Genomic DNA, 11,827 nt, shown 5'->3' with positions numbered 1-11,827 from the left:
TGTGTGTGTGTGTGTGTTACATGGCAGAGCATTGCTCAGAGGCTAGAAGAGGGCACTAGATCCACTAAAGCTGAAGTTACAAGGATTACGGCTATTCATTCTAGCGCTTGGAACCAACTCCAGTCCTCTAAAAGAAGAGCAGTTAGCCCCAAACCATCCCACAGCCCCTTTATTAAGCATGCACACATTAAATCTTCCTTAACTAGGGAGGCCTGTCCTGCCGCTGGGTATTTCTATCTGTAGATTGGCTCACTGACTTCTGTGAGGAGGAAAGCAGTAGTTTTCCTGTGCACACAGCCAGTGTAAAATACTCCTAAAATAAATAGTATGGCACTTGGGAGGCAAAGGCAGGTGGATCTCTAAGTCCAAGGCCAGCCTGGTCTACAGAGCAATTCTCAGGATATCTAGGGCTATACAAAGAAACCCAGCCTCAAAATAAAATAAATACAATGCATGAAATACATGCCTCAGAGTAACAGTTATCCAATACACTTTTAAAAGATGAACAGACAGAAGAGAAGTACAAAAGTAGAAACTGCATGATCCCTATGTAACTGTGGGAAAGAGCCTCAAGATAACCCAGCTGCCCAACCCGAGCATGAGACTAAAGACCCATGAAAGATGGAACCTGGGGCTTTAATGTCTATGAGACTGATTTCAGTGTGTACCACATAAGCCAAAAAGGTCATGTGAAGGAGAAAGAATGGAAATATTTGAAAGCTGACCTTTAGAAGGAAGAAAGGTAAATTCGGGTTACAACCCAGAGGTTAAATGGGAGGATATACCACTGAAAACAGTTGGATAGGAAACTGAGAAATTAAGGACGGTTTTTTAGCCCTCATCACTTCTGCAAAAAAAACTGTGTAATGTGGAAGTGAGTGCTAAGATGGAGCCAAAGAAGAACTGATTTAAAGATAAGTAATGCCATCACCAAGCATGGAAAGAACAATAAAAGTAAAAATTAGGAGATGGAAATTATAAGTTATAGAAGTTGGGTATGTACAAGATGGGGTATATGATCCTCAGCTGTGCATATGGCTGGAGTGTCTATTTAGAAAACCACATGTGGAATAACAAGAGCTTCCCCTTGGAGTCCTTTCAGTGAGTAGAGGTAAGTCCCTGAATCAAGCCTCTCTATGCTTGCTTGCTAAGACATTCATGTCAAACCTAATGTTGATATTAAATAAATCACCAAATCTTTGCTAACGTCTGTAATACATAGCTAGAAATAATTCTCTAAAAATGTGAATATTCATAACAGTGTGCTGTGCTCACCACCATAAGCACTCCTCTTTGATATTTCAATATCCAGCAGTGTGTAATTATATAATGTCAACCTGTTATGTTTGGAAATAATACCCCCACAGGGGTTGGCTTATATCACAAGATCTTTGAATATGAATGTAGTTACAAGAAATTTTTCTTTTGAGTATGCCTGTGTTGAGGTAGCATGTTGCTATAGGTTGTCGCAATAACATTTCAAATTCTATGGCCTTTTCGTCCAGGGATTTGGGGACATGTTACTAAAAACAGGAGAGCCAAAATTCAATAACTCAAAAACCCAAAGCTGTAAATCTTCCTTTCTTGCAGAGCATATTAAGGGTAAGGAATTTTTGTTGTTTTTCTATTTCTCAAATTTTTCTTTGGTAACTCAGAGGATTATGTTAATATGAATACAATGACAATTACTTGAAGTATACAATTGCATAAAGAAGTAGAGTATATATAATAAGAAAGGGGCATTTCTAGAACAAAGGACAGTATGATTGCTTCGAATTCTAGTGAAAACACATTGCACTTTAAACATGACAAAAATGTTTCTTTCTGAATTGCTTCCTCAGAAGATAACTAGACTTATGTTTACAGAAGAGCAGAAGTGTACGCTATGTCTGAGGGCTAGGTAAGCTCACCAGGAGGAGATAAATCTACAACTTCTTTGAAAATATTCCCCACTGAGCTAATCCATACTGTACAAAGGCAGCACATTTTCAAGGCAAGGGACAAAGAGGTTTAAACACAGCAGAAAAAGAATGAGATGTAGCCTGTCAGAGCAGAAATCTACCCTATGGTTTGGATCAGTGTATTTACTGATTATAATGAACATCATGATTCTAGAGTACTGCTACAATGATTTTAAGGAGGAAAATACAATACCGTTTTATGTCAGCATTGATGTATCATAATGTGAAACTGCGTAATTTCTTTTTAATTGTCAAACTAAAACTTCCATGTAATCCCGTTGACTAAAGGTTCACCTCTGTATGTTTTTATTTTTAAAATAATACACTCAAGTAGAAGACAATTCAGAGTATCTCCAGGTGCATAAGTTCATTCCTTATCATAATTCATTTCATGAATTTTAGAAAAAGAGCTAATGTGGTCCAGATTAGAGTAAGGGCTAAAGTACACACTGTTGAGTTAGGCAGAGACAGTCCAATGCTTCACATCCTAATGATGTGGAAGACCGCTATTAGGAAAACAAGGGCTGTACTGAGAAGACGTGCTGCATCCATGAGTTCATGTAACAGGACTGATGGAGGGGAGCTACTGTGCGAAATACACTCTAAACAAGCAATAGGAAGGAAAGTGCAGCTAGGCAGAGAGAGCCTTCCCAAGAGGAAGATTGGCACACTCAAGACTCCAAAGCTGAGAAGCAGAATTTCGTATGCGTGTGTTCAGGATGGGGCTTCTATTGAGCAGTGAGTATGATGAGCAGAGAAGCTACACTGATATGGGGGATAACTGTGCCTGGCACACAGTAGATACCCAGGAATTAGACATTGGCTGAATGGACATGAATGTCAGCTTATTAGGCAAGTAGCACAAAATGTTCCATAGCAGGATGCAAGGAGTAGAACGAACATGCGGGATGCTGAGGACATGTTAAGATGGTTCTATTTTATTCTTAGAACTATGAGAAAAGATTGAAGTTTTAATGCATGGCAGAAGCACATTCAGAACGATTTTTCCTGTTATCATATTTTTACATCTCACTATAAAATGTACTGCTATGTACTGTTATGCCCAAGTTGCAGGTATCCAAAGACCACAGAGGAGCCAATCCCAATGCTCGAGAGCAAGGTCTCTCAGACTCTTATCATCACAGCAGGTCAGTGAGAGCCCCAAGCCTAGGAGTTCAGGGTTTTTATTGTGGTTACAGCAAACTTGGGGAGTTTCCATACAGATCAGCAAGCTAATGTTTTTAAAACTGCGTTTCTGGTATAATCTGCAGGAACCAAACACAAGGGCAGAACACCTGACAAACAGGAGGCCCAGGTTATCTATTCTCTGAAGGACGTCTTAGGTTACCTCTATGTATCATGGTCCGGCTATTGTAGCCTAGCTATTGCTAAAGGGGGCAAAGGGGTCATAGGATGTTAGCTCTAGTGTGATTTTCTTCCTGGAGCTGGAGTTTATTTAGTCACTGGTCTCACACAAAATGGAATTTCTCCAATAATTGAGTTGATTGGGTTTTCCAGTAAAACTATTTAAAATGGATTGTAAGGTTGTAAGAGGTGACTCAAAGGATAGTACTTGTTGTGCAAGCATAAGAATTTGAGTTTGGGTTTCTAAAACCCAGGTACACTGTTGTACCACCATGAGCATCCCCATATTCCTACAAAGAGACAAACTAGGCTAGCTGCCCTCCTGGGGTTTGAAGGCCAGTTAGCTTGTCACATACAATGATGAACAACAGAAGATCCTGTTTCAAACAAGGCAGCAGACAAGGGTCAATAATGTTTTCTTACCTCCACATACACACCTTAGTGCAAACACACACACACACACACAGCACACACACACAACATATACAGAGAGAGAGAGAGAGAGAGAGAGAGAGAGAGACAGAGAGAGAGAGAGACAGAGACAGAGACAGAGACAGAGATAGAGGGAATTTTTTTTTATCATTTTTAGAAAAGGTATAGCTCGTTGGTAATGTGTCTAGCCTAGCATACATTTAGTCCTTCAATACAATCCCCAGTAGTCGTTTAAAAGAAAAAAAAATAGGAAATCAACTGTAAAACTGTATTCTGAGTTCAGAGATGTTAAAATGCTTTTAAAAATGGGCACAAAAGTTTGATGGAAAGTGTTTGGAAAGAAAGCATATTAAAAGTCAAAAACAGAGTGGGCACAGAGCATCTAGTTAGAGGGCAACGCTGCCGTGGTGTTTTAGCCTATTGCAACCATCTGAGACAGCCAGATTCATGTCTGTTAGAATGAAGGCAGTAGGCAGAAGTGAAAGCTGTCTAGGAAGGAGAGCCTGTAGCAATGAAGCGAAGTGAGGAGGTCAGAGACATTACAAAGCTACTGGTGTTTACTGAGCCAGAAACAGTGTGGAAACTCTGAATCCGGCTACAGATTGAAATTTGCAATTTATCAGCATTCAGGTGGTGAATGAGTTTGTGGGAGCAAAGAGATTTCTTTTCCCCTAGGGCAGCAGTTTTTCAGTCAAGGGTAATGACTCCAGCTGCACCACTGAGGTTGAGCTGCAGAGATGCCGGGGATGGAAGACGAGACAAGCGAAAGTACCAGAAGGGAAAATGAGGGTCTGACATGGGTGTCTTCCGCAGGAACAGAGAGAAAGTTCAGACAGAGTAAATCTGAAAACCCAGGACTCGTGACTCAGCTATCAACAGAGACTGAGACAGAATGAGAGGTTCCAAAGAAGACCACAGTGCTATTAGCTGCAATGGAGGGCAGAGGAACCGCAGAAAGAACTGATGGACACAGAAGAAAATGAGTTCAGGTCCAGGCCTTTCCTCATGGACCACTGGTTGTGGAATGTGCAAATAAACTTGTCTACCAGGCAGACAAACACCGGCATTACTCTGATACTCTAAAGCATCTCTACAGGAACTTACCATCTCCTAAACATAACTCGGAGGAGGACATCCTGACTTCATTTATTTTGTTCAAGGAAAAGAGGCAGCAGCTTGCTGCCTGACAAACGAGATCTGTAGACAGATTTGAATTCAATTTTTGCTTACTGGTTATTGACTTAATTATTTGACTTGGACAAACTAATACCAGTATATAAGATATAATTATTTGACAGGCAATAAATATTAAGATATTTTTAAAAGACACTTAATATTTCTGAGCCTAATGGGTAAGTTGTGGGAAACGTCTGGTTTCTGAAGGTGTTTTATGAACTGGAACAGTGACAAGGGCTGGATAGGGGCTAGCTATTTTTACTACTTGTCCGGGTGTTCCCATCAACTCAGGAACAATTTCTTCCAGAACTCATAATTGTATTTTTCCCTTTTCTTTCGTGGAGTATTTATTGGACCCTGCTATGTGGGAGGTAGTCACAGCCATCTGCTTCTACTGTATCTTTCCTTGTCTTATTCTAATTATCTGAGCTACAAGGTACTCGTTGTATTCCTCCATGTTTCTAGTTCCTATAGTGTTTGACAGCTCCCCCTCCATTAGAAGCTCAGCTATAAGAAATCCTCACAAGCACGTCATCCGAGGGTCACACAAACTGTTCCCTGAAAGACTAAAGAAAGGTGCCTGAGGAGACACCTGTGAGGTAAGGAAGAGCAGACCCAAGTTTGAACTTGACTTTCAACTGAACTTAAAAGGAGGAAAGGAGCATCCACATCAGGGTGATCAGTCCCTCAGAGAGACTGGGTCTCCTTTTGCTGCTGTATTTCTGGGGGAATCACATCTTATGGTTTTGATCCTTACTGGATCCATCTTTGGGTGCAGGCAGATTTTGTTCCTCTTTTCACTACTTTTTACCATTAGAAGCCTTGAAAACAAAGTCATTTTGAAGCTGTTCTTTCCTGTGCTCTTATTTCCTCCTCCTCTTGTTCTTAACAGCCATGTCTGAGTTCTTAGCCAGAGCTGGCTGTTGGAAATTTCCCTTGCTGGAGAAGAGATCAGTGTGGTTTACACTAGATCTGCGCGTGAACTCTTTCATGGTTTAAAGATTTCTCTTTGCTTACTTGTCAGTGTGCTTCTGTCTGCTAACTGCTCACTCAGATGGTATGCCACTCTTTTCCTTCGAATCAGTTGCCTTTTTAAGAACTTTTGTCTTCTGGTGTTTACAGCCAATGAAACATCATGGAGCCTATCTTAAGGATCACTATCCTCTTTTACGAGACTCACAATGAAACGGCGTGCTGCTTCAGGCTCGGACTGACCACCAGAGTCTCTTCTGGGCTTTTTCAGCAAATCTTCTTCTAAAGAACACACACTGTAAAATTAAAATATTAACATTTATCTTCTGTTCTCAGAAGAAAAAAACATTTGTTTGGTGTATTTTTACACAATGTCAGCATGTAGTCCTTCCCTAACTATGTGCACAATGGAGCTGGAAGAAAAAGAACAGAGAAGAGCCATTCAGAGATCAGCAAACACACACAGAGGAGGAGAAAGACAGACAAAGACAGAGAAAGAGAGAAGAAAACAGAATGCAAGTGCATAAAAAAGTCAATCAAAATGAATATACAAACCATTCAGAAGCAATAGAGTAAATGAATGCTTCTGCTTTGAAGGGTGGAAGAAAATTCCTAGGGAATAGAAACTTGGAAATTAAGTAAAATTCTTGTATACTGCTAACAAAGTAAAATTAATTTTACCTTTTAAGAAAGCAATAATGTGTTGGGTGGTAGCAGCACACGTCTTTAATCCCAGTACTTGGGAGGCAGAGGCAGGCAGATTTCTGAGTTCAAAGCCAGCCTGGTCTACAGAGTGAGTTCCATGACAGCCAGGGCTATACAGAGAAACCTTGTCTCGAAAAACCAAAAATAAATAAATAAGTAAATACATAAATAAATAAGAAAGAAAGAAAGTAATAATGTAGACATTTAAGAGAAATCAGTAACTACGGACAAATTAAATGATTTGGCTAGGACATAATTCATTCTTAATTAATTCATAATTTAAACATTATACCCTATCAGATGCTTCCACATTAGTCTTTGATTATCTGGGTACTTTTCATGTGATGCTAATTCTAACGATTTGAGGAGAAAGACCACTGACACAAGTCATCATGGCCCAATTAATCAAAGCAACCCTTTTATCCATGCAAACAGGCTGTCTCTCCCTCAGAGCTGGGTTCAAGAGATCAGCATCGGATGTCAGGAAGACAAGGGTAGGGGTTTTCCGAATGGAGGATTTGGCAGGAAAGCTAGAGGGAGTCACAGAAGCAGAATGTAAGCACAACAGGTTAATCATAATGACCTCCTGAAACAAAGACATGATTTCCAGATGTTCCTAAACTAAGTAGTCCTAACAGGTACTCATAACACTGTAGTCACAACAACCTTTGAAACAAAGGTAGGGTTGCAAGATGGTTTTGAAACAGAGACACAGCTGCTGTTTCCTAGAGGGCAGTACAGAACGGTTTGTGTTCAAGGTTACAGAGAGTGGGGAAAGAGTCCAATCCTTGAGAAGCAGAAGTTTCTCAAGCGTAAGCAGGAGTAAACCTAGTTTGTCTTTGTTAGAATATGACTTTGAGGCCTAAGATGGAGCCAGGCTGGCTCGTCATTAACAGTTTAATCAACGTCAACTATTCTACCACTTGAAAGTAGGAATAAAGTCCAGAGATGCTCTTGCCGGAAAAAAAGATGACAACTCAAAAGATGAGCGTGTTCCTTTAAGAAGGAATGTTTGCAATGACTGCGAATGCTTGTGCCCCGGCTGCTCCCCGCCCCAGCTCCCTGCTCCTGTGTGGAATGTCTTCCCTTTCTTTAATTCACGAGGCACTATGGTTTTGATACAGAGATGATTTACAGAGACTCCCCAGTCATTAACTAACCCATTCGTGGCAAACTGTGGAAGCTGTCTTTTGCAGCAGCTCTTTCTTGCTTCCCAGGATCTTACTTGTTTCCCATAAAAAAGATTAAATCGTTGTGTGTGGAGGTGTTTTAACAAGGGTGTCCAGAAACTGGGCCAACTGGAAGCAGGAAGTCATTCTGGGAGAGCCCAGAGAAACACAATAGGAAGCTTTCTGTATATCTTCAGATTCTACTAAAGAGCAACTCGGGGGTTAGACAAGAAACTTCATTTTCAATAAAACAAAAGAGCTGAAAAATTTTACAGAATATAATCCTGACTTAGAGAAAAGTTTCAATTCTCCAGGGTAAGCTTAATAATTTCAAATACAAACCAAAAAGCTAAAATGAAAAATAAAGTTGTAAAATTAAAATAAGCTTTTTAAAATTATAGTTTACTTTTGTAGGACAAGCACATAAGAACTGGCTGCCAGAGAGAATGAGTCAATCTACACTGTGATTTTTTTTTTTTTTAATTTCATCAATTACTTGGCTTTGGAGAATAGTGGGTTGCTAATACCTGGGGACAAAACTTTAATATTTAAAGTTAAAGGAGTTAGGGAAGGCATTTTCCAAAATGAGGGCCTTTGTGCCAGAGAGAGTGAATTTTAATTCTAACTCTGCCATTTCCTGTTACTTCCACATTTCCCTCATCTATATTAATACCTGCTGTGGAAGTTTCTCTCGATGTACATAATGCACCTGAAAATTCCAGTGAGAAATGGTGAACTAAACACACCTGCTTTATGTTTCCTCCCTGAAAATTCTAGGTGGTTTGGTTGTTGGTGTCTTTCTTTTTTTTTTTTTTTTCTAGAAAGAACAAAAGAAAAAAATGACAAATCCACAAAGGCTTCAACACTGGAAGGAGAAGCGCTTAGGGACAGGAGCAGAAGACATAATGTATGTCGGAGCACGAAGAGCAAGGGTATGGGCTGCCTTGAAATCTCTGAGAAATACAAAACATGAGTCTAGAGCCGATCGTGCCTCAGATTTGGAAAGTCCGCCAACGGCAGCACTAGGCCCTGCCGAACGATGGTGTGGACTGACAGAACCTTAGTTGTCTTCCTCCCTCAGTCACAGTACTTTGTGGAGAGCATGGACTCGGGCAGCTTTGTAGTGAGAGCAGAAGGAACAGCGAAAGCAGGGACACAGCATACAGGAGACAGGAAGACTGTAGTCTTCCCCAATCCCTTTCCTCACTTGGCTGTCAGAAAAATCAGCAGCCATCCTGTGATCCCAGAACAAAAGACTGAACCAGCTGGCCCAGGGGGGGAAAACACAGTGTTAAAAAATTAAGGGATCCATGCAGGAGATCAAATATCAAAATATCAAGAGTTCTAGAAAGGTGGGGGGAAAGGGACGAAAACTCTTTAAACTCTGAGAGTTATGAGTTTCCTACTATGTCATGAATGAGAAATCAGGCCAAAGTTTGCTGCTATGAAAACAGTGTACTGACCATCAAGACATCAAGAGAGGAGGAAATCGCATAGGACGTAACTGTTAGTGTCCACTGCTGCAGCCATACATTTCCTCAGAAGCATTCCACCCGAAACAGCTGGAAGCTGGCAGACAACAGCTGGTTCACACCACTGCAAACAATCAAGATAGGCAGGGCTTTCTGGACCAGGATCACAGCCAAAGCGGAACCACTGCTCCCAGGCAAGCTATACCTTCACCAAATGCTCAGAACATCTGCTAATTAGCACTGTGGGGCACCAAAGCTCTCTGAAAGGGATGCGATCCTGCCAAACTTTGTGGTTTGGGAAAGCCAAAATTGGGTGAGAAGATCACCCTAGTATTTTTAGCTGCGAACCACGTAAGAGGAAGAAGAGTGTAGAATTAAACCATTAACAAATGGACCAAGACGCGGGATCTCTTTCTAAATGTCTCTTGAAAGGACCAGGGCATTCTCTCTGGGAAAATGTAAAATTCCCAAGAACCTCAATTACTTTTTAATTTACAATGTCCAGCATTCAGTAAAAAAATTATCAGACAAGCCATAAAATGAACTGACCCAAACAGAGAAATGCAAATAAAACAGAAATGCATTCATATTAGAGTTGTCAAGACAGTTTTTAAATATCTATAATTACATGTTCAAGAAAGGGGGTGGCAAAAGGAAGCCTTTCATTTAAACTGGCATCTTTATTTTCAAACACATCAAATAAAAAATTCTAGAATTAACAAATAACTGAGTTTAAGAAATCAGTAGAGGGCTGGAGAGATGGTTCAGTGGTTAAGAGCACTGACTGCTTTTCCAGAGGTCCTGAGTTCAAATCCCAGCAACCACAGGGTAGCTCACAACCATCTGTAATGGGATCCGATGCCCTTTTCTGGTGTGTCTGAAGAGGACAACTGTGTACTCATAAAATAAATAATTCTTTAACAAAATCAACAGATAAATTTAATTGTAGATCAGATGAGATAAGTGTAGGAAAGGAATAATAAATAAGGAAATGACTCATTAGAGGAGATACAATTGAAACAGGAGGTGGAGAACTGGCTCAGCACTGACTAGCACTTGCAGCTCTTGCAAAGCACCTTGGTTTGGTTCCCAGCCATGATAAGGCAGCTCACAACCAGCTTTAATTTGAGTTCCAGAGAATCAGAAACCCTCTTCTGCTATCAGCAGACACTGCACCAGTCTAGTGCACATACATACCGGCCAGCAAAACACTAACACACATAACATAAAAATAAATAGTTCTTCTAAAAAGTACTTGAATATAAGGATAAAAAAACAAACAAACAAACAAACAAAAAAAAAAAAAAACAGAAAAGTCCAAGCATCAAAGGGAGGCAGTAGAGATGTAACAGATGAGTGACCACACCCAGGAGAGCAGCACTTATGTGTATGCATGAGGAGTAGTCAGGCGGGAGGGCAAGAGTGCAGACATCTCTACCACAGAGGGCATTATAGCACCGACCTTGGATGACGGACCAGCAATTCTGCTAAAGAATTGTGATGACTTGATAATGTATATGTAGGAAAGTAAGAACCAATTTTAAAATAAAGGACTGTGTGTGTGTGTGTGTGTGTGTGTGTGTGTGTGTATGTGTGTGTCAGAGATTGAGGCCTAGAGCTTATGCACTAAAAGAATTTTTAATTTCAGAGAAAACATTTATATTATAAAGTAAATCAAACAAGATAATTTGTGGTTCATTGTCTATGCTAAATAGGTACATGTTCCTAAAAATTTTAACAAGCATTGATTTTAGTTAAAATGATTACATGATTTCATTGAAAAGATGTGAAAGGGTAATATATATTCCTTTATTTAAAAAAAACAAGGAGCCACATATGTGACAGAGGTTGCCCTTGTTGGACATGAGTGGGAGGAGCCGCCCTTGGCCTGAGGGTGTTCAATGCCCCAGTGTAGGGGAATTCCAGGGTGGGAAGGCAGGAGTGAGTGGGTGGGTGGGGGAGCATCCTCACAGGGCAAGGAGGAGGGGGAAGGGATAGAAGGTTTCTGAAGGGGAGACCTGGAAAGGGGAAAACATTTAAAATGTAAATAAAGAAAATATCCAATAAAAAATAAAAATTAAAAAAAAAACAAGGAAAGAGAGTTATACTACCACTTTTTAATAGGAAGTAGGAATGAATCATATTTAGAACCAACAAATCAAGAAACAGTACTAGAAGTTGTTTGTTAGATAAAAACAATTACTGGCGTAAACAGCTAAATATAGAGTAGTTGTCTCCAGAGAGAAGGGATGAGAAGGAAAGCAGAACCAGCCACTGTCATGTGAGCTTTGAAATCCTGTTTGATTCCTTAAGCATATGCAAGTAAGGCTTTAATAAGAAATTTTTACACTAAAATTTAAATGTAAAAGACAATCCCTAACACAACTGGCATATGACATGTCAGCATATAGATTATGGGACCCCAGGGTCTGTGGTGAAAGTCGGGGGAGCTCCAGTATGGACCAGGATCATCAGGTAGAGGGAAGCATTGATGAAATTGTGTCCTTGGCTCAGGTGACAGCAGATGCTGGAGAGGTTGTGGAGAAAGAGGAACATTACTTCATTGCTGGTGGGA

General features: G+C 40.3%; 1 long non-coding RNA gene across 1 annotated transcript in view; it reads right to left on the bottom strand.

Annotated features, from left to right (window-relative positions):
- The window catches only part of LOC116083603, a 25,835-nt gene that overhangs the window by 847 nt on the left and 13,161 nt on the right, over nucleotides 1–11,827 (bottom strand). The window contains exon 2 of the long non-coding RNA XR_004115793.1: nucleotides 5,952–6,202. This is a non-coding gene — a long non-coding RNA (uncharacterized LOC116083603). The remainder of the gene's footprint in view (nucleotides 1–5,951; nucleotides 6,203–11,827) is intronic.

This window comes from Mastomys coucha, unplaced genomic scaffold, assembly GCF_008632895.1.
Source record: "Mastomys coucha isolate ucsf_1 unplaced genomic scaffold, UCSF_Mcou_1 pScaffold8, whole genome shotgun sequence".
NCBI classification, from domain to species: Eukaryota; Metazoa; Chordata; class Mammalia; order Rodentia; family Muridae; genus Mastomys; species Mastomys coucha.
Note: the sequence above shows the minus strand (reverse complement) of the source record. Positions and strands in the feature narration are given on the sequence as shown.